This window comes from Bos javanicus, chromosome X (genome assembly GCF_032452875.1).
Source record: "Bos javanicus breed banteng chromosome X, ARS-OSU_banteng_1.0, whole genome shotgun sequence".
Classification (NCBI taxonomy): domain Eukaryota; kingdom Metazoa; phylum Chordata; class Mammalia; order Artiodactyla; family Bovidae; genus Bos; species Bos javanicus.
This window is the reverse complement of record NC_083897.1, coordinates 74049981-74071722: the sequence shown is the minus strand read 5'-3', so window position 1 is coordinate 74071722 and position 21742 is coordinate 74049981. Positions and strand designations below refer to the sequence as shown.

General features: G+C 39.1%; 1 protein-coding gene across 2 annotated transcripts in view; it reads left to right on the top strand.

Moving 5' to 3' along the window:
- The window catches only part of TENT5D (terminal nucleotidyltransferase 5D), a 287611-nt gene that overhangs the window by 185970 nt on the left and 79899 nt on the right, over positions 1 to 21742 (top strand). Inside the window, exon 1 of one of the 2 annotated variants that reach the window (XM_061409617.1) lies at positions 21461 to 21682. The exons of the other annotated variant lie outside the window; for it this stretch is intronic. The gene's annotated coding sequence lies outside the window, so the exon portion shown is untranslated. Of the gene's footprint in view, positions 1 to 21460; positions 21683 to 21742 lie in introns of those variants that run through there. 2 annotated transcript variants of the gene reach the window in all.

Here is a 21742-nt window from a genome sequence, read left to right as displayed (position 1 = left end):
ATTAGTATACTGTATTGGTGTTTTTCGTTCTGTACTTTATGTTTTAAAATAATAATTATCAAATTTAGCTAGATGACTGAGAAAATTATAGCTTCCTTTATGAATAGGGTTTTTCGGCCTAAGCACTATTGATATTTGGGGCTAGGTCATACTTTTTTGTGGGGGATGTCCCGTGTATTCCAGGAAGTTTATCAGCATTCTCTGCCTTTACCCACTAGAGAACACAAGCAATCCCCTCCCCATCCCTTGAATTGCAACAAATAAAAATGTCTTCAGACATTGTCAAATGTCACCTGAGGTGGGGGAGAGGCAAAATCAAACCCTGATGAGAATCTGAATCACTGATATACATGAAAATAAAGAAAGTAAATGAAATGAGTTTCTCATTTCTCAAATCATCTTCCAAATAGAATCGCTGTCTCTGTAGAAAAAGTCACTATAGTTAAAAGCTGGATTAAGAAGCCAAATATTTTAGATGAATCCACATAATTCATATATTCATTGCTGTTTCTAAAGAATGATTTAATTTTCCCTTAAAACTGAAATTTACTATAAACTGCAAATACTGAGGACTATAATATAATAATAATATAATAATATTGCTATTATTCAGTCACTAAGTCATGTCTGACTCTTTGCTACCCCATGTACTGCAGCACACCAGGCTTCCCTGTCCTTCACTATCTCCAGGAGTTTGCTCAAACTCATGTCCATTGAGTCAGTGATGCTAATCTAATCATATCATCCTCTGCTGCACTCTTCTCTTGCCCTTAATCTTTCCCAGCATCAAGGTCTTTTCCAGTGAGTTGGCTTTTGGCATTAGGTGGACAAAGTATTAGAGCTTCAGCATCAGTCATTCCAATGAATACTGAGAGTTTATTTCCTTTTGGATTGACTGGTGTGATCTCTAGGCAGTCCAAGGGACTCACAAGAGTCTTCTGCAACACCACAATTCAAAAGCATTATTTCTTTTCTACTCAGCCTTCTTTATGGGCCAACTCTCACATCCATACACGACTACTGGATAAGCCATAGCTTTGACTGTATGGACTTTGTGGGCAAAATGATGTCTCTGCTTTTTAATATGCTGTCTAGGTTTTGTTATAGCTTTACTTCCAAGAAGGAAGTGTATTTTAATTTTGTGGCTGCAGTTGAGAGGGTTAACAGGTAGGAAGGCCATAGGTCCCCAGGTTGCAGGAGGAAATAAACTGCAAGTGTCAGATTTTGTTGTTCCTTTTCTACACAAAATTAAAAGAGGCTTGCTTCTTTTAATTCTGTGTTGAGGAAGCCTGGTTCAGCCTGAACTTTTCTCAGACCTTGGGCTAATAAATGTGTTTTTCTTATGGACATGTTTTCTTAAGCTATGTTAATGAAACTATTTATTTGCTTTGGAATCTGCCTTTCTTCAAATTTGTTCTGCCTAAGACTAATTTTTTTTTTTCTTTTCTCAAACCTTGGGCTGATAATCACTCAACAAACCAGTATTCATGCCAATTGTTTTATGACCGAGGCACACATCTTGTGCCATTCTATCTCAAAATTGCATATTATGGGGGAAAGGACCTGGTGAAACTCCCTCAGCCTTGAGGTGTCTCTCGTATTTGATTAGCAGCTTGCTTGCTCCTTGGAAGAAAAGCTATGACCAACCGAGACAGCATATAAAAAAGCAGAGATATTACTTTACTGACAAAGGTCCGTCTAGTCAAAGCTATGGCTTTTCCAGTAGTCATGTATGGATGTGAGAGTTGGACCATAAAGAAAGCTGAGCACCAAAGAATTGATGGTTTTGAACTGTGTTGTTGGAGAAGACTCTTGAGAGTCCCTTGAACTGCAAGGAGATCCAACCAGTCCATCCTAAAGGAAGTCAGTCCTGAATCTTCATTAGAAGGACTGATGCTGAAGCTGAAACTCCAATACTCTGGCCACCTGATGCAAACAGCTGACTCGTTGGAAAAGACACTGATGCTGGGAAAGATTGAAGGTGGGAGGAGAAGGGGACAATAGAAGATGAGATGGTTGGATGACATCAGCAACTCAATGGACATGAGTTTAAGCAAGCTCTGGGAGTTGGTGATGGACAGGGAAGTCTGGCATGCTGCAGTCCATGGGGTCAAAAAGAGTCAAGACATGACTAAGGGACTCAACTGAACAGACATAAAATGCCTTCCTAAAAACTAGCAAGGGGGCATTCTTTCTGTGCCCTTCTGATGTCTATGTCAGAAGCTTTCTCTCTTTTATAATTTAATAAAAGTCTCATACACAAAAAGGTCCACATGGTCAAGTCTCATCTCTGGCCCTGGATCAAAATCCTCTCCTCCAGAAGTCACGAATCCTGGCATAGCACATGGCTCACAGCTGCAACCTTTCACAGTCACATCCACAGTGATTTTGGAGTTCAGGAATATAAAATCTCACTGTTTCCACTTTTTGACCATCTATTTGCCATGAAATGATGGGACAGGATGCCACAATCATAGTTTTTTGAACGTTGAGTTTTAAGCCAGCTTTTTCACTCTCCTCTTTCACCCCCCTGAAGAGGCTCTTTAGTTTTTCTTCATATTCTGCCATTAGAGTGGTATCATCTGCATATGTGAGGTTGCTGATATTTCTGCCAGTAATCTTGATTACAGCCTGTAATTCATCCAGCCCAGCATTTCACATGATGTACTCTGCATAAAGTTAAGGGTGACAATATACAGCCTTGATCTACTCCTGTCCCAATTTTAAACCAGTCACTTGTTCCATGTAAGGTTCTAACTGTTTCTTCTTGATCCACATAGAGGTTTATTAGGAGACAGGTAAGATAGTCTGGTATTCCCATGTCTTTTAAGAATTTTCTACAGTTTGTTGTGATCCAAGAAGTCAAAAGCTTTAGTGTAGTCAATGTAGCAGAGGTAGATGTATCTCTGGAATTCCCTTGCTTTCTCTATGATTCAACACATGTTGGAAATTTGATCTCTGGTTCCTCTGACTTTTCTAAATCCAGCTCATATATCTGGAAGTTCTCAGTTCATGTACTGCTAAAGCATGGCATGAAGGGTTTTGAGCATAACCTTCTTAGTGTGTGAAATGAACACAATTGTACAGTACTCTGAACATTCTTTGGCATTACCTTTCTTTGGGATTGGAATGAAAACTGACCTTTTCCAGTCTTGTGGCCACTGCTGAATTTTCCAAATTTGCTAACATATTGAGTGCAACACTTTAACAGCATCATCTTTTAGGGTTTGAAATAGCTCAGCTAGAATTCCATCACCTCTGCTAGTTTTGCTTGCAATAATGCTTCCTAAGTCTCACTTGTTTTCACACTCCAGAATGTCTGGCTCTAGGTGAGTGACCGTACCATTGTTAGCCAGGTGATTAAGATCTTTTTTATATAGTTCTTCTCTATGTTCTTGATACCTCTTCTTAGTCTCTTCTGTTTCTGTTAGGTTCTTATTGTTTCCATCCTTTATTGTGTCCATCCTTAAGTGTTGTTTCCACTTTGGCCCAGCCATTTCAGTCTTTTTGGAGCTATTAGTAATGGCCCTCTGCTCTTTCCCAGTAACATATTGGACACCTTCATATTGGGGGATGGGGGGAGCTCATTTCTGGTGTCATACCTTTTTGTCTTTACATATTGTTCATCAGGTTCTTGCAGCAAGAATGTTGGAGTGGTTTGCCAGTCCCTCCTCCAGTGGACGATGATTTGTCAGAACACTTCACTATGAATCACTCATGCCATGGTGCATAGCTTCACTGAGTTACACAAGCCCCTTCTGCACAACAAGGCTGTGATCCATGAAGGAGGAGGACTGACTACTGAATGCCTATTACAGCTGTCAACTAAGAAAAAAAAATATTCACAACCTAATAGTTGAGTTATGTTTTATTTGGCATGAATTTTTAGGACTTAAAGCCTAGGGGACAGCACCTCAAGTAACCATGAGAGAACCATTCCAAGGAAGTGAGGGGGGATCCAGGATATATAGAAGTTTTACAACAAAGGGCAGGTAGTCAGAACATTAAAACATTGCTGTTAACTAAAGAAAACCAGATATCCTAAGATAAGGAATTTGGCACTTTTCTATATATTGGAAGATACAAGAGTCTGGCTCAGTGAAATCATTTCTTTGATATGCACCTCAATTATCGGTGGCCAGTATCCCATGTTTTTACATCCTGAGTTTCCTCACAGCTCACCTTGGGAATGGATATAGCCTGATGGCTGCCAGATGTCAGATATTCTTTTCTTCCTGAGTTCTCTTAGGGCTTATCAGCTTACTATTGCAATGGCTGTAATTGCTGATGACTGTGACATCCTTTGTTTACTGATATGGCAGGCAATATTCCATTTATTATAGCCAACTCTAATCTAATATTAATAGTTGAGATTGATCATGGTATAAAATATTAGCCAAAAAAATTAATAGGAGATCCATTACAAAAGTCCATTTAATACCATCAAGCTTTCCCTCCCTTTATCCTAAAAAGACTTGAACCACTTCCATTATAATGGAGGCCCAGACATTTATAAAAACACATTGAAATATTGAATAAACTACAACAAATTCCCTTTTAAACACAGAGCTTAGATTGCAAAAGTGAAAGGAAAATCCTCAGGAGATAAATAGAAAGAAGAAAAGTAAATATGAGTAGTAGGTAAACACTGAAGCCACTGAAGACAAAGTCCCTATGGAGCACAAACAAGATGAGATGCTGGAACTGAATTGTCTTAATAAAGCTAGAACCTGTGAAGGCTACAATATTAACATAAGGATACAGCATAAAAAAGTCTTATCAGCTGATAAAGAAAGATGAGTTGGCATGGTTAACTGTCATTGTGGGCCTTGGCTCACAGCTAGAGGTGGAGCAAACTAAATAAAAAGAAAATTAGACAAAGCTGATGAGAAAATCAGCAAACTGACTATACATGTGCATAAAGATTGGAGTGGAAACAGGTTAATATCGAAGAGAAGAGAAGAAAAAAAATGAAAATAGAATAAAAAGGTCTAATGTCGAAATTGTGTGTTAGTTGCTCAGTTGTGTCTGACTCTTTGCGATTCCAACAGGCTCTTCTGTCCATGGAATTCTCCAGGCAAGAATACTGGAGTGGGTTGTCATTTCCTACTCCAGGGAGTCTTCCTGACTCAGGGACTGAACCCAGGTCTCCTGCATTGCAGGCAGATTCTTTACTATCTCAGCCACCTGGGAAGAATGTCTGGAATACCACAGACATAATAAGAGAATGTGTGAAATGATATATTCAAAGAGATAATACTTGAGAGTCTGCCATAACTGATGAAAGGAAGGAAATCCTTAGATTCAAGAAGCTGCCAACTTAAAAATCCACACAACATGAGAGTTGTGAGTTAAGTTTTATTTGGGACAAAGTGAAACTATAATCCAGGAAACAGAATCTCAGTACTCCTGAGAAACTGCTCCAAAGAGGTAGGGTGAAAGGTCGGTATGTATGTCATTTTGGTAAAGGGGGAGTACATGCAATCATGCACACATTTTTTTGCAGAAGGTTTATGCTAGTTTCATGAAGGTTACTTCTAGTCACGAGGAACAGACATCACCATGAAGGAGTTTAGTGTTTTTTTAGATAGGAGAAGATACAAGAATCAGGCTTATAAAATCATCTACTGAAGATAACTAGCCACCTGAAGACCTGTTCTGCCAGTTTTTTTCTGAGCATAGAAGGCCTCATTTCTGATCTACACCCTAAACTCCTTTCAGGGTCTATTGGAAGGGCAGCAGCTGCAGCAGTTCATGATTTAAACCTTATAGAGATAGATGGCAAGTGCCAATGGCAAGTGCCAACTTGTAGTTGACAAAGCACAAACAAACAAACAAACAAAAAACAATCTCAAGCAGGAAATATAAAATTAAACCTATACTTAGATATATCACAGTACACCTCAGAATATCAAATACTAAATATTTAAGACAGCCATAATGAAAATTCAGATTATTTATAAGAGTTAAAGATCAGACTGAGCAGAATTTCAAATGAAATGCTAATGTAACTTCCAAAGGATGTACAGTAGATTCACAATATTCATAGTAGTTATGCTTCATAAAATCACTGCGAACAGGGAATTAATGAGTACAGAAACACTGCTCCTAAGGAAAATACAGGGTTAAGTTCCTCTGAGTCTCTGGTCAAAACACTTGTCAACCTATGAATACATAACTTTGTTTTCTGTGTATTTTTCTTTTAACACATCTTACATAATATATATTGCTGAGCCATTAACATTGAATTCATGGCAAACAGCATTGTAACTCATGCATGAAAGAAGTATATCTAATCCATAAGGCACATCATAGGCCTGCAGTTTGGAACATTACACAGCACTTCAACATTACACTTGTAGATTCGTTATTGTTCAGTCACTCAGCTGTGTTTGACCCTTTGTGACCCCATGGACTGAAATACACCAGGCTGCCTTGCCCTTCACTATCTCTCTGAGTTTGCTCAAACTCATGTACATTGAGTCGGTGATGCCATCCAACCATTGCATCCTCTGTTGTCCCCACCTCCTGCCTTCAATCTTTCTAAGCATCAGGGTTTTTTCCAATGAGTCATTTCTCCCCATCAGGTGGCCAGAGTATTGGAGTTTCAGCTTCAGTATCAGTCCTTCCAATGAATATTCAGGGTTGATTTCCTTTAAGATTGACTGGTATGATTTCCTTGCTGTCCAGTAGGACTCTAAAGAGTCTTCTCCAGCATCACAGTTTGAAAGCATCAATTCTTCAGTGCTCAGCCTTCTTTAAGGTCCAACTCTCACAGCCACTCATGACTACTGGAAAAACCATAGCTTTAACTCAGTGGATCTTTGTCGACAAAGTGTTGTCTCTGCTTTTTAATAATCTGTCTAGGTTTGCCATAGTTTTTCTTCCAAGGAGCAAACATCTTTTAATTTCATGACTGCAGTTACTGTCCACAGTGACTTTGGAGCTCCCCAAAATAAAGCCTGTCACTGCTGGCATTCTTTTCCCATCTATTTTCCATGAAATGATGGGACAAGATGTTATTATCTTCCTTTTTGAATGTTGAGTTTTAAGCCAGCTTTCTCTTTCCTATTTCACTTTTATAATGAGGCTCTTTAGTTCCTCTTCATTTTCTGCCATACGGGTGGTGTCATCTGCATATCTGAGGTTATTGATATTTCTCCCTGCAATCTTGATTCCAGCTTGTGCATGATCCAACCTGGCATTTCAAATTATGTACACTGCACATAATTTAAATAATCAGGGTGACAATATACAGCCTTGACATACTCCTTTCCCAAATGTGAACCAGTCCGTTGTTCCATGTCTGGTTCTAAATGTTTCTTGACCTGCATACAGGTTTCTCAGGAGGTAGTTAAGGTGGTCTGGTATTCCCATCACTTTAAGAATATTCCACAGTTTGTTATGATCCACACAGTTAGAGGCTTTGGCATAGTCAGTGAAGTAGATTTTTAATTCCCTGGCTTTTTCTATGATCCAGCAGATTTTGGCAATTTGATCTCTGCTTCCTCTGTCTTTTCTAAATCCAGCTTGAACATCTAGAAGTCTCAGGCCATGTACTATTCAAGACTAGCTTGAAGGATTTTGAGCATTACCTTGCTAGCAGGTGAAATGAGTACAATTATGCAGTAGTTTGAACATTCTTTTTCATTGCTCTTCTTTGTGATTGGAATGAAAACTGACCTTTTCTAGTCCTGTGACCACTGCTGAGTTTTCCAAATTTGTTGGCATATTGAGGAAAGCACTTTAACAGCATCTTCTTTAGGATTTGAAATAGTTCAGCTAGAATTCCATCACCTCCACTAGCTTTGTTTGTAGTAGTGCTTCCTAAGGCCCACTTGACTTCACACTCCAGGATGTCTGGCTCTAGCTGAGTGATCACACCATGGCTGTTGTTTGGGTCATTAAGACCTTTTTCATATAGTTCTTCTGTGCATTCTTGCCTTCTCTTAACATCTTCTGTTACTGTTAGGTCCATACCATTTCTGTCCTTTGTTGTGTCCATCATTAAATGAAATGTTCCCTTGGTATCTCCAATTTTCTTCAAGAGAACTAGTATTTCCCATTCCATTGCTTTCCTGTTTCTTTGCATTGTTCACTTAAGACAGCTTCCTTATCTCTCCTTTCTATTTTTGGAACTCTGCATTCAGATGGGTATATCTTTTTTGCTTTTCTTCTTTTCTTAGTTATTTGTAAGGCATTCTCAGACTACCATTTTGCTTTTTTGCAGTTATTTTTCTTGGGGATGGTTTTGATCACTGCCTCCTGTAAATTAAAAACCTCTGTCCACAGTTCTTCAGGCCCTCTATCAGAACTAATCCCTTGAATCTACTTGTCACTTTCACCATATAATCATAAGGAATTTGATTTAGGCCATATTTTAATGGCCTAGAGGTATTCCCTACTTTCTTCAATTTAAATTTGAATTTTGTAATAAGGAATTCATGATCTGAGCTACAGTCAGCACCCCGTCTTGTTTTTGCTGACTGTATAGAGCTTCCCCATCTTCAGCTGCAAAGAATATAATCAATCTGATTTCTTTATTGGAGATTAGTGAAATCACCAACAAAAAGCACAAAAAAAATGCAAAAAAATGTTGCATTTGATGAAGTGAAAATAATGTTTGTTTATATTATGAGAGCTAAAATAAGAAGGAAGAACATCACACTGTTTACCCTCAATTGTGAACATGCTCCTTTGACCATTCAAATTTTTCACTGCCAGAGCATGTCCATGAATAACATTGAAAACACAGCAAGGACTAATTTAAGGCTAAAAACAGATTTTAGTAAGTGAATTTGCAAATACATAGTCTGTGAATGCTGCTGCTGCTGCTAAGTCACTTCAGTTGTGTCCGACTCTGTGCGACCCCAGAGACGGCAGCCCACCAGGCTCCCACATCCCTGGGATTCTCCAGGCAAGAACACTGGAATGGGTTGCCATTGCCTTCTCCAATGCATGAAAGTGAAAAGTCAAAGTGAAGTCACTCAGTCATGTCCGACTCTTAGCGACCCCATGGACTGCAGCCTACCAGGCTCCTCTGTCCATGGGATTCTTCAGGCAAGAGTACTGGAGTGGGGTGCCATTGCCTTCTCCTAGTCTGTGAATAATGATGACCAAATGTACCTTGCAAGAAACAAAATTAGGTCTGACATAATGAAAGCCTTAGTGAGCACAGAGACTGGTGAACACAGGTAAATCCAGAGAAGTGCTGAGTACAAGATAATCATAAGGTCTAATTCTGGAGGTGAAAAAGGGAGAACAAGTAAAAATTAGACAATAAACATCATATAAGATAGAGGATGGGGTGACAAGTTATATGTTTAAAAATCCAAGAAAAGAGTTTCTATTTAGACATTAAGTATGCATGTAAAAATGTGAAGGGTACTACTAAGGAAATAGCATGTATCTTCTAAAATAAGAGAGGAAAAACTGGGGTAAACCACTTAATAAATCCAAAAGAAGGTAGCAAAATTGAATCATTGAGAAAACAGAATAAACAGAAATCATAAAATAAAAAGAAACATCCCCAAAATATCAGGATATATTAAAAAATAATGAAACAAATTAAAAATATGTACTTTAGACAGGATTTTAAATTGTAACAACTGGTTGGATGTTAAAAGTCAGAAAAAATTGTGAACCCATGGGCTGTAGCCTGCCAGGCTTCTCTGTCCATAAAAACTAACCTAAGGAAACAGTTGTAGCTTTATCAATCAAAGCATACTATCTAAAAGTGCACTGGGACGACCCAGAGGGATGGTATGGGGAGGGAGGAGAGAGGAGGGTTCAGGATGGGGAATACATGTATACCTGTGGTGGATTCATTTTGATATTTGGCAAAACTAATACAATTATGTAAAGTTTAAAAATTAAATAAAATTTAAAAAAAAGAAAGAAAAAGGACCTAAAAAAATAAATAAAAGCATTAAAAAATTTTCAACAATGTGGGTCACTATAAAATGATAGAAAGTAAACTTACGAACTGAAATAATTCTAAACTTTCATGTTCCTCTGTGCTGTACTTAGTCACACAGACCCCATGGACTGTAACCTGCCAGGCTCCTCTGTCCATGGGGATTCTCCAGGGAAGAATACTGGAGTGGGTTGCCATGCCCTCCTCTAGGGGATCTTCCCAACCCAGGAATCAAACCGGGGGTCTCCTGCATTGCAGGTGATTCCTTATCAGCTGAGCTATCAGGGAAGCACTCATGTTCCTCCATATAGCCTCAAAGTGTGTTTGTATGGATATATATAAAACTGACAGAGGAAATTATTAACCTTGGTGGAATTTCATAAAATTCTCTCAGTACCTGACAAAACTAAGACTAAAGAAATTACAAAAGACCTGATTAAGTATCTTAATTTAAAAATTAACATATAGACAATTATAATGAAACCTGTGCCCATTAATTTGTGAATACACACCATTTATAAGCATACAACACATGAAGCTGATCATACACTGTGACATAAAGCAGATATAACACATATCAGACAAACCTACTGCCTAACCACAGTTCAATAATGAATTACTATGAGAATTTGCTTCAGAATTTTTTTGTAAGACTCTAAAACTGTTCTAAGAGTTAAAGTTTATTAAAAATACATATATAGGCATACATATATTTGGAAAAGACTATATGTATGAATTTAAGAAACTTTTTTAAAATTTATTTTTTTCTTTTTTTCCCTAGTTTTTTTTTTTTTTTTTTTTTTACAATAGTGTATTGGTTTTCCATACATTTAAATTTTAAAAGAGTTACAATTGAAAGACAAAGAAATAAGTGGAATGTGGCTTGTGGGATGTAAAGCTAATGTCAGACTTAGAATCTTCTATACTTAAAAACTCACTTTAGAAAGGAAGGGAACCTAAAAATTAACTCAATAAGCATTCCTCTCACAAAGTCAGCAAAAAGAGAGAATAAATCTGAAGGAGGTATAAGAAAATAATCTCAGAGGTAAAAAAAATAGAAATATAATAGAAAGGATCAAAAAGTTTAAAGTTGAGTTCTCTGTAAAGACTAATAATATACCTCTACAGAAAGTGATAAGGCATAAAAGACAAGGCATAAACAAAGTACAGAAATAAAAATAGAAAAGCAGCTGCAGATGAAGTTACTTTAAAATGATAAATTATGAACAGTATGCCAATAAATTTGAATTAGAAAAAATGGACATATCGTAGGACAATATTTCTGAAATAAACTAAAAACAGTTAAATAGTATTCTAAATTTTGATTAAATATGTTAAAACATATAAACAAATTAATTAACAACAGACACAGTACCAAATGGTTTTACTGGTACATTACTGGTACATTACATCAATCATTTGAGAAAAGAGCAATTCCCTATCTTAAACAAACTCTTCCAAAGAACAGAAAATATAAAGAACACTCCCAAACTTTTGATACCCAAAACAAAAAAAGGATACTACTATAAATGAATGGACAATTATAGACTAAACTCACTTGAAAACAGAGAGGCAAAAATACTGTACAAAAGATTATCAATGAAGCAATATTCCTCCTCATGCCCTATGGAATTTTTTCATGCACTTTTAATGAATGAACATAAGCCTGATCACTTCAGTTAATTACTCCAGTAGCTGCCAAGACTCTAAAAACATCATGGAACAATGCTTTAAAAACAGTTTTTTTCATCATTCAGAATCAAAGTGTGGGGATTGAGAAAAAAATTATTCAAGCAATGTATTAAAAGTACTTCATGATGGGTTTAGCCTAGAAATGTAAGCATAGTTTATTTTTATTTTATTTTATTTTTTTTCTCCTTTATTTTTTTATTTTTTTTCACTGAATAGTTATTTTAATATCTTATATATATAATTTATTGATACTAATCTATATATATTTTTTTGTTCCTTTATTTTTTTTTCTAATTTTATTTTATTTTTAAACTTTAAATAATTCTTTTAGTTTTGCCAAATATCAAAATGAATCCGCCACAGGTATACATGTGTTCACCATCCTGAACCCTCCTCCCTCCCCATACCATCCCTCTGGGTCATCCCAGTGCACTAGCCCCAAGCATCCAGTATCGTGCATCAAACCTGGACTGGCATCTCATTTCATACATGATATTTTACATGTTTCAATGCCATTCCCCCAAATCTTCCCACCCTCTCCCTCTCCCTCTCCCATAGAGTCCATAAGACTGTTCTATACATCAGTGTCTCTTTTGCTGTCTCGTACACAGGGTTATTGTTACCATCTTTCTAAATTCCATATATATGCGTTATTATACTGTATTGGTGTTTTTCCTTCTGGCTTACTTCACTCTGTATAATAGGCTCCAGTTTCATCCACCTCATTAGAACTGATTCAAATGTTTTCTTTTTAATGGCTGAGTAATACTCCATTGTGTATATGTACCATAGCTTTCTTATCCATTCATCTGCTGATGGACATCTAGGTTGCTTCCATGTCCTGGCTATTATAAATAGTGCTGCGATGAACATTGGGGTACACGTGTCTCTTTCCCTTCTAGTTTCCTCAGTGTGTATGCCCAGCAGTGGGATAGTTTAATATTTGAAAAATGGATGTATGTATTTTAACCATATTATGAGGTTAAAGAAAAAAACACAAATGATATCCTGAACATAAAGAGAAAAAACATTAGATAAAATCCAACACTTTATGTATTCAACAAACCAACTTTCAGATGAATGGTTCATGACCTAACATCTAGTAAACTAGGATGGGAAAACAAAACATCCATGAAAACTGAGGATCAACTAACAGATTTGCATATTCACAGATATAGATAGATATATAGATATCAAATTAAGCATTGTTCTGTATTTCTAGTACACATAAGAAAAATAAAAGGTATATACATTACAGTGGAAATCAACAAAGAATCATTACTTGAAAATACCTATAGTCGTTAACCCAGCAACCCCACTCAGGTATATTCCCTAGAGAAACTGTCGTCAGCTGACATAGGAAATATGTACAAGAATGACCATAGAACTATTGTTTGTAATGACAGAAAACTATGGAAACAGCCTAAATGTACATCAGTAAATAGAATGGATAAATTGTGTGATATTTCTACAATAAAAATCTATACTGAGGTGAAAGTGAAAATGACATAATGAATCAGAAGAATCATCTTTAATAAAAAAGAAAGCAACATGATACCATGCATATAAAATTGGAAAATATACAACATAAATTGTATCTTTTTTGAACTTATATTTAACTGGAGGATAATTGCTTTACAATGTTGTGTTGGTTTTTGCCATGTATCAACATGAATTAGTCATAGGTATACATATTTCCTGGAGAAGGCAATGGCACCCCACTCCAGTGTTCTTGCCTGGAGAATCCCAGGGATGGGGGAGCCTGGCGGGCTGCCATCTATGGGGTCACACAGAGTCAGACACGACTGAAGCGACTTAGCAGCAGCAGTAGCAGCATACACATTTCCTCTCCCTTTAGAATCTCTCTTCCACCTCTCACCGCATCCCATCCCTCTAGGTCATCACAAAGCACCAGGCTGAGCTCCCTGTGTTATATAACAATTTCCCATTAGCTAACAGTTTTTTTTTTTTTTAATTTTTATTTTTTTTTAATTTTATTTTTTAACTTTACAATATTGTATTGGTTTTGCCATATATCAACATGAATCTGCCACTTCACCCCAAAACAATGAATTTCAACTTTTTCTCCAGCTAAGTTTTACACATGATAATGTATGTGTTTCAAAGCTACTCTCAATTCTTCCTACCTTCTCCTTCCCCTGCTATGTCCACAAATCCCTCCTCTATGTCTGTGTTTTTATGCCTTCCCTGCAAATAAGTTAATCAGTAACATTTTTCTATCTTTCATATATATGCATTAACACACTATATTTTTCTCTTTCTGACTTACTTCACTCTGTATAACAGGCTCTAGGTTCATCCATCTCAGTTCACCTGACTCACATTAGCTCCTTTTTATGGCTGAGTAATATTCCCCAGCAAAGAGTTACTCATGGTTTTTCCCCACGTTCTGAGTTTTAGTGTGGAGAGCTGGGAAGAAAAACAAGACACCCAAATACTAATAACAACAAAAATAACAACAACAGTTGTCATAAAAAATTAAAGGATGAATTAACTGGTTTTAGGTAAGCACACCACACATGGTATGAAGTGATATGGGGTGGGAGGATCATTGGTTCTGATTCATCTTCACCTAGAGAAAATAAAACCTCATTTTGAAACTGTTTCACACATCCCTAATATAGTTAAAAATCTTATATACCTCAACATTTTTCCCTTCATATGTAAAGATACCGCTTTTCATCAAGAACACATAGCTTCCTTTGAAGACTGGGCAGGTGGATTTTGGCCACCAGAAGTTGGTGAGGAATTGGAGGGGGTAGGGGGTCCATGTGGTGAGCACAAATCTACGGACAGAGGAGTCCTGAGTCCCAGGAGGTCTGAGGCACCGAGGTTGTGGAGTCCTGGGGTCTGACTGGAGAACAGGCTGCTGAGTATGATCAGTTTCTAGTCACTGCTAGCAGCTAAAGTGAGGGGGTCTATTGACCACATACAATGCTCAGGAAAGAAAATCCACCTCTGTGTACCCACCCCAACTCTATGCTAGGGTGAGATGTAGCAGGAACCAGCCCAGCAATGCACCCGAGGCTGCCACTAGCAATAATCACTGTTGATTTAAAGCTTTATTTAGGCTTCATCTGTACCCTCATAGTCAATAAAGTTTTGCTACATTTTATTAGTGAGGTTGACTGAAGTATCATTTGTTTGTTCTGTCCCTTCCCCCAATATTAAACTATGAAATTTGTGATTTGTTTAAACTCTGGGTGAATCATAGCTTAGTTTGCATGCCCAGGGGCTCAGGCAATTCAGAAACTAGAGACAAGGTGTTTATCTTCAAGCACCAAATCCAGATTACAGGAGGGTAAACACACACCTATTTTTCCTCTTCAGTCTCACATTACCAGTAGTAGAATTTCCTCACTCTGCAAAGGACAGGAGTGCAAGCGGGTGAGGCCTGGGCTGGGTTTGGCAGGAAAACTTGGTGAGCGACAGGTATTGCTGCCTGGCTTTCTCAGAAACCCTGGCACCCACCTAGCCTCCTCTTCCCTCCCAGCTGCCCCCAGGACCCTGAGTGGGTGAAGGACCACACAACCCGTGCTGGGTTCTTCAGTCACACAAGAGAGTCTTGTCTGAGTAGAGTAGAAGAGCTGCCATCTGAGGGAGACAAGGAAAAACTGTGGGCAGACACTCAAAAGGAGACCTGGGTGGGGGTGGCTCAGATCTCCCAGGACAAATTGATGACCTACAAATAATAATAATACATAAACCAAAAAGAGGATGGGATCAGATATATGACATCTATGCATGTTTTCCATCAGTTCAGTTGCCAGGGGATTCTTCTCTGTCTGGAAACTGCAACAGTAATGGCATGTCTAATGCTGAGAGAGTAGAAACATGTACGAGATTGAAGCTAGAATCTTTCCTGGTTTTGGCTTGAACCAAATTGGAAACCTTCATCAACCACATTCTGCAATACACTGAGGACCAAATTACAGATCCACCATGTAGCAAACAGAATAAAACAAACAAAAAAAAGCATATTTGAGAAATGATCATCTTTTCCACATATCCTCTTGGAATTTACATGAAATTCACATCACTTTCTTCCAGTTATTGGCCACAGGTATCCAAGGGCATTTTTTTTTCCCTCTTGTTTCCAGCTCACAGAACAAACGTTACTATCACAGATTCACAAAAGCAAGCTCACACACACCAAGATAGAAGGTAAGGTTAATTCTTAAAAGGTCCTCTCCAAATAATTTATTAAAATATATCCTTTGTTTTTCAAAAAGTCATTTTGGGAACACACAACACCCAGGACAACTCCAACGGGCTTGTAAGTAGTTAAGGCACTCGAATAGCATGTGCTGCATCTCCGCACAGTCAAGGCTGCCCTTCTCTCTCTCTCTCTCTTTCTGTCCCCCAGATCACTGAAGGACACTAAGGATACCTCAGAAAACATAGATTCAGGACACTTTGCTCTGCTGGCTTTCATCTGTGGGCTTGGGGGCAGGCCAGGCAATCATTCCAGGCACAGGAGAAAGGCACCGTATGCAGCAGCCAGGAAAGGGTAGGTGGGCCTCTGGCTGGACAGCTTTAGCACATCCTGCATAAGGGGAGCTGGGCTCTTCTGGCCAGGGTCGCCCTGACATGCCAGCTCCTCGGGGCTGCCCTGGGAGCACTCCTGCCAGCCTTGACCTGGCTAGTGATGGTGGTCCAACCCACTGCCCTCTCCTCATGGTGGCCATGCTCTCCTGGCTCTGGGTGACTGCCATGTGGTTTCTGGCAAGGAGGCCCAAGTCCGCCTCACTCTCTGACATGTGGATGATGCCACTGTGGGTAAACTCATTCTTGCTGTCCTCCCTGGCCTCCCTTTCACTGTCCTTGTTGTGGTGCTCGGTATGCCGGGCCTTCTGGTGGACCCCTGGTGGCTCACCAGGCTGTGTTTCAAGGAAAAGGTCCACTAGCAGGTCTTGGACTTGTACAGCCTCTCTTCTATGTGCAACCTCATGTGCTGCATCAGGTCCTGCAAGGAACAGAACCTCTTGCAACACATGTTGCACATCTTCTTCCTTTTGTCTGCCTTGCTGGCTGTGCTCCTGGGGGAGCCTGTCTTTGACTTCTTGTTGTTGTCACTCTTCTCCAGGGACTTCTTCTCTGCAGCCCCCCACCCTATTCCTCCCCCCACATGGTCAGAGGGCCCCTTGACCTCCTTGTTCTGCTTATCTTCCAGGGCTTCAGGTCTGGCCTCCAACTTGGCCAGGGGCTCCAGGGTCTGGGGTTCAGCTGGCCTGGGCAGTGGCTCAGTGGTGGTCCCTTGGGCTCCCGGGAGACAGTGCTCTTGCCCCAGGCTCCTCGGGGCCCTGTGCCTTACAGAGGTGGCTGAGGGTCCCAAGGAACTTGAAGCTTTTCCCACACACGTGGTAGGCATGCTTGTGGTCCTGTACACCTGCTCCTACCTTCTCCTTGGCCAGCTTCAAGCTCATTACCTTGTTGGCAAGGTTGAGGTCCAGACTCTTGTTGCTGACCATGCCCTCCTCAGAGCCGTCAGCATCCTTATCCCACTACTCCCCAGTGTGGCCCTCCTCTTCCTCAGCCACCACTTGCTTCATCATGCCCTGCACTGCCACTGGGGCTCCTCCAGAACCAGGATGGGGACCAGGCTGGGCTTGGCAGCTCCTGCTCCCAGGTGATGAGGTCCAGCACTTAGCTGCTAGCCAATGAGGCCTCTGTGTCCGACTGGCTGTCAGTGTGGGTTAGTATGTGCCTCTGCAGTAGCTCCCAGCATCTTAATCATCCTTTGTATATGTATGGATTGTAGAGTTTGGAAACACAGAAACTCAAGATCTTCAAAATTGAAAGAAAACTTAGAGATCACTTGCCAACTTCCCTCATTTTACAAATGTGAAAACTGAAGCTCAGAGATGGATAATCAAGTAACTGATGAATAGAAGAACAGGAGGAAGGAAGAATTCAAAGCCAGCTCAACTATTATTTCTCTCTTGCATTCTAAATTTCATAGTGACTTTGAGTTGAGCTGGCATTGAATTCCTCCTTCCTCCTTGTTCTTCTATTCAGCAGTTAATTATCCATCTCTAGGCTTCAGTTTTCACATCTGTAAAATGAAAGAATTTGACAAGTTCATCAAATGATGAACCATAAGCAATCTTTACATGCAATACTTCTTATAAGATACATCTTCTACAAGTTAGCTAGGACATAAATCATAAGACTACTTTCAGGTGGTACTGAAAAACAAAATTTGAAATATTAATAATATTGTGGTTAAAAAATGTATTTGTCAATAATAGCAAAGCCTCAGAGACTCTGATATGTAATTCTGCTTTAGCATGTAAAGTCATTCACAATGGAGAGCATTTGTAAGGTAGCTGGCAACTTTTGCCTATAACACAGTCTCAACTTTTTAGGTGACTACAAAAGGAGACAATGATACCAGTCCAGTTCACAACATCCCTTTCTTTACTCTTATGTCCACAGTACCTATAATCTACTTCATTGATTCTCAACCTTTTCCAGGTTAGAGTCCCTTGCAGAAACAAATGTCAACAATAGACATTTTCCCCAGGAAAAGGCACATAGTAATATACAAAATTTTACATACAATTTCAAGCTTAGTAAGTCCATACATGGGATTAAGAACTGCTGTTTTAGCATTCATTTTCTTATGTGTCCTGGTTCAATTAAATCAAAGGTGCTTGAAATTGGGAATGGGTCCTATAAATCTCTGTACTGACATCCTAGATGCACTGCTCAGCCAACAGTAGAGACTCAATAAGTGTTAATTCTTAGCAGGTCATCTGCTCTTTTTTTTTTGCTCACTATGGGCCAAGTGCTGTGTGAGAAAATGAGGATTCAAAGAAAAAAGATAAGAACCCCATCCTCAAGGAACTCAGTCTAATGAAAGAGATAAGTAAACATATGATTATAAAGTTAAAAAAAGGGGGGTTCTTAAATGGAAAGGAAACTGATGGGTAAAGGAGGAAAGAATAGGGATTTGTGGGAAACTGTGCTTTCAGACAGAGAAGGCAATGGCATCCCATTCCAGTACTCTTGCCTGGAAAATCCCATGGATGGAGAAGCCCGGTAGGCTGTGGGTCACTAAGAGTCGGACACGACCGAGTGACTTCACTTTCACTTTTCACTTGCATGCATTGGAGAAGGAAATAGCAACCCACTCCAGTATTCTTGCCTGGAGAATCGCAGGGATGGGGTCGCACAGAGTTGGACATGACTGAAGTGACTTAGCAGCAGCAGCAGCAGCAGTGCTTTCATATTTGGTTTGTTGAGATGATGGGTTAGGAGATTAGGTAGATGACCTGGAAGGCTTCCTGGAAATGAATATGTTTTAACTAAGTCCAATAACAACAACAAAAAAACAAAAAATGTCAGAACATTTTCCTAACCTCAACCTCATTGCTTAAGGGATAACACAGTAGAGTGGTAGAAACTTAGAGAAGCAAAAAAGGAAAAAAAAGAACATTGGGGTACGGAAATATCCTTCAATTCTTTCCTTGTTTCATCAAGTATTACTCTTGAAACAATGTTCATATTGCACACATATTGCTATTAACTGTATACTTGTAAAACTTCTATATGAACACATTACAAAAAATAAATCTGGCTACTCCATCAAACTATTTAAAATGACACTGGATCTAATCTAACATGATTACTTCAGTGTATTTAACTGCCTGAAGACAGAATTCACAATTACCATGCTAATTCGATAGTGGTAGCACATTTATTCTTTTTGCATACTGCAACAATGAGATTTCTGCATTTTATATAGGTGACAAATAAATGTTACTCAAGTTTCAGTTTAAGTTATTTATTTATGAAAGATAGGTCTGAGTCCATGTCATTTTCTTCTTCCTCTACTCAAAGGAAAAGGTCCATTTCTAAAAAAAAAAAAAAAAAAAGAATCAAGAGAACTAATCACTGCCAGATGGTATGATTCAAGTTAAACCTCTTCACTTCCTTTGATGGACTGAAGAGTTGTTAGTAGTTCATTTTTGCTAGGTACTAAACTACTGATAATAGTATCATTAATTTAAATTATAGGCAGGCATACATACTTCACAGTGAAAGAAAATTAGTAACTATCTTATTAATGGAAATCACATAGCAAAGGCTTTTAGGTAGAGCAAAAGTAACCTGTATTATTAAAGTAGAAAATAAAAGCAGTGTTAGAGCTATTACCTCAAATTCTTCCAAAAGATCTGGGGAAAGAGACAGCAATTTGTACCCTACTTCTTAATGCTTAACATGTTTCAAAACTTTACAATTTGGTGAGCCCTTACCTTTCATTTTATCTTCACAAAAGCTTTAAAAGGTTGGCAGGTCAAAATGTTTACAGAGGAGTAAACATTACATGACAAAGACTCTATGACCTGTCTCAACACATGTTTCTTAAAAGGCAGAAATGAGACTGGAAATTGACTTTCTGACTCATAGTCCAGCGCTCTTTCTTTTATGATGGTTCTTTAAAAAAAAATTATCTAACACAACTACACTTCTGTAAATTATATCCTTTAAACTGAGCCTTTCAGTTACCTACTCTGTTCATGAAATGATCTATTTCTGCATCTCCACAAAGGTTCACATTTTATTCTTGGTTTATCTTGGTCAGTTCAGCACAAAATGTTACCAATATTCTCAGTATGGTTTACATTATTTAATCCTCTCACCAAATATCTTTCTATATTTCAGATTTACAAATTAATAAAGGTAAAATAGTTTTAATATGAGCTATCAAAGAATTACTCTGACCCACATTTTGTTATTTTGCAAAGTTTCATTCAATAGCAAGATGCCAAACTACTCTATTTCTGTGATAACAATTTCTGGAAGAAGAACATCCACATGGAAATTCTGTGATGGCATTTCAGTTGAGAAAAACAATCTCATCCTTCAATTCAGGGCTTCCCACAGGTTCGTTCCTAACCTCAACCTCATTGCTTAAGGGGTAACAAAGGTGGCACTGATGAATTTTCGTAGCTTTAGGAACTGTGGGTTTCCTCACGTGTTAAATCAGATTATTAAAAAGCAAGCACTCAACTTAGTTCAGAGGACTGCTATTAAGAACCGTAACTCATTACCAGTCACCTCCATCCAGAAAAAGGAAGAAGTACCACAAAAACTAAGTTCAGTTCACTCAATCATGTCTGGCTCTTTGTGACCCCATGGGCTGCAACACGCCAGGCTACACTGTCCACAAAAACTATTTGCCCTCATTATCTAATCAAAACCTATACCTCTGCCCCAAACCTCTGGCAAACTTCTGTCACCTGTTTCCACACCACCCTACTTCGATTTCTCAGGAGTGGATAAATTCACAGAAAAAAATAGGTAACAGTAGTCCTCAACAAGCAAGGGTTCACGTTCAGGAAGCTTCTCAAACCAGTCCCGCGACTCCTGACTCTAGCCAAAGCAGTCCCATTTCTCCTGATTCTAGGATGGATGCAGCTAACAGGGAAACAATAACAAACAAAACAAGCTGCCAGCGCTGTCCGAGCCCTCACACCTCCTCAACTAGACCTGTAAAGGTCTCCACTAGCCACTTTCAGGGCTCCCAGCCCTCCCCTTCCCTGCTTCCTTAAGCCATAGCAGCAGCTTTTCAAACAGGAAAGAATACTCTCTATATTCGATATGGTCCCATGACTTTCGTGGACTGCGACAGCCATTGGCAGCAGCAAGGATTTGAAGGCGCTCAGAGCGCGGTTCCAGTCCACAATTGCTACTCGCCCTGCTCCAAGGTTCGCAATTCAGCTTCCTTTTTCTGCACAGGTTGGGGGAGGAGCTGTCTGCGTCAGAGGGGCGTGGCTGGGGCAAAGTCAAAATGGCTGCCGTTCTGAGAAGCGGCAGTCACTTGGGGGCGTTAGGGGGCTCGAGGGCAAGAGGTCACGCCCCTCCCCCTCGTGTCTTTAGCGTGCCCAGCGCCTAACGGTTTTCCTCACTCAGCAGACATACTTCCTCTCGTCGTACTCCATACTCTGTTTAACCTTCTGCCACGCTTCTTTCCTCAGATTTCATACTATCCTTGACGCCTCACTTGTGTTCTCAGAGCTTAAGTCTTACGGACGAAAGAAAAAGGTATAGGAATTTTAAAGTACTTTTAAAAAATTATACTTGTATGAAATAAGGACCTGAGGG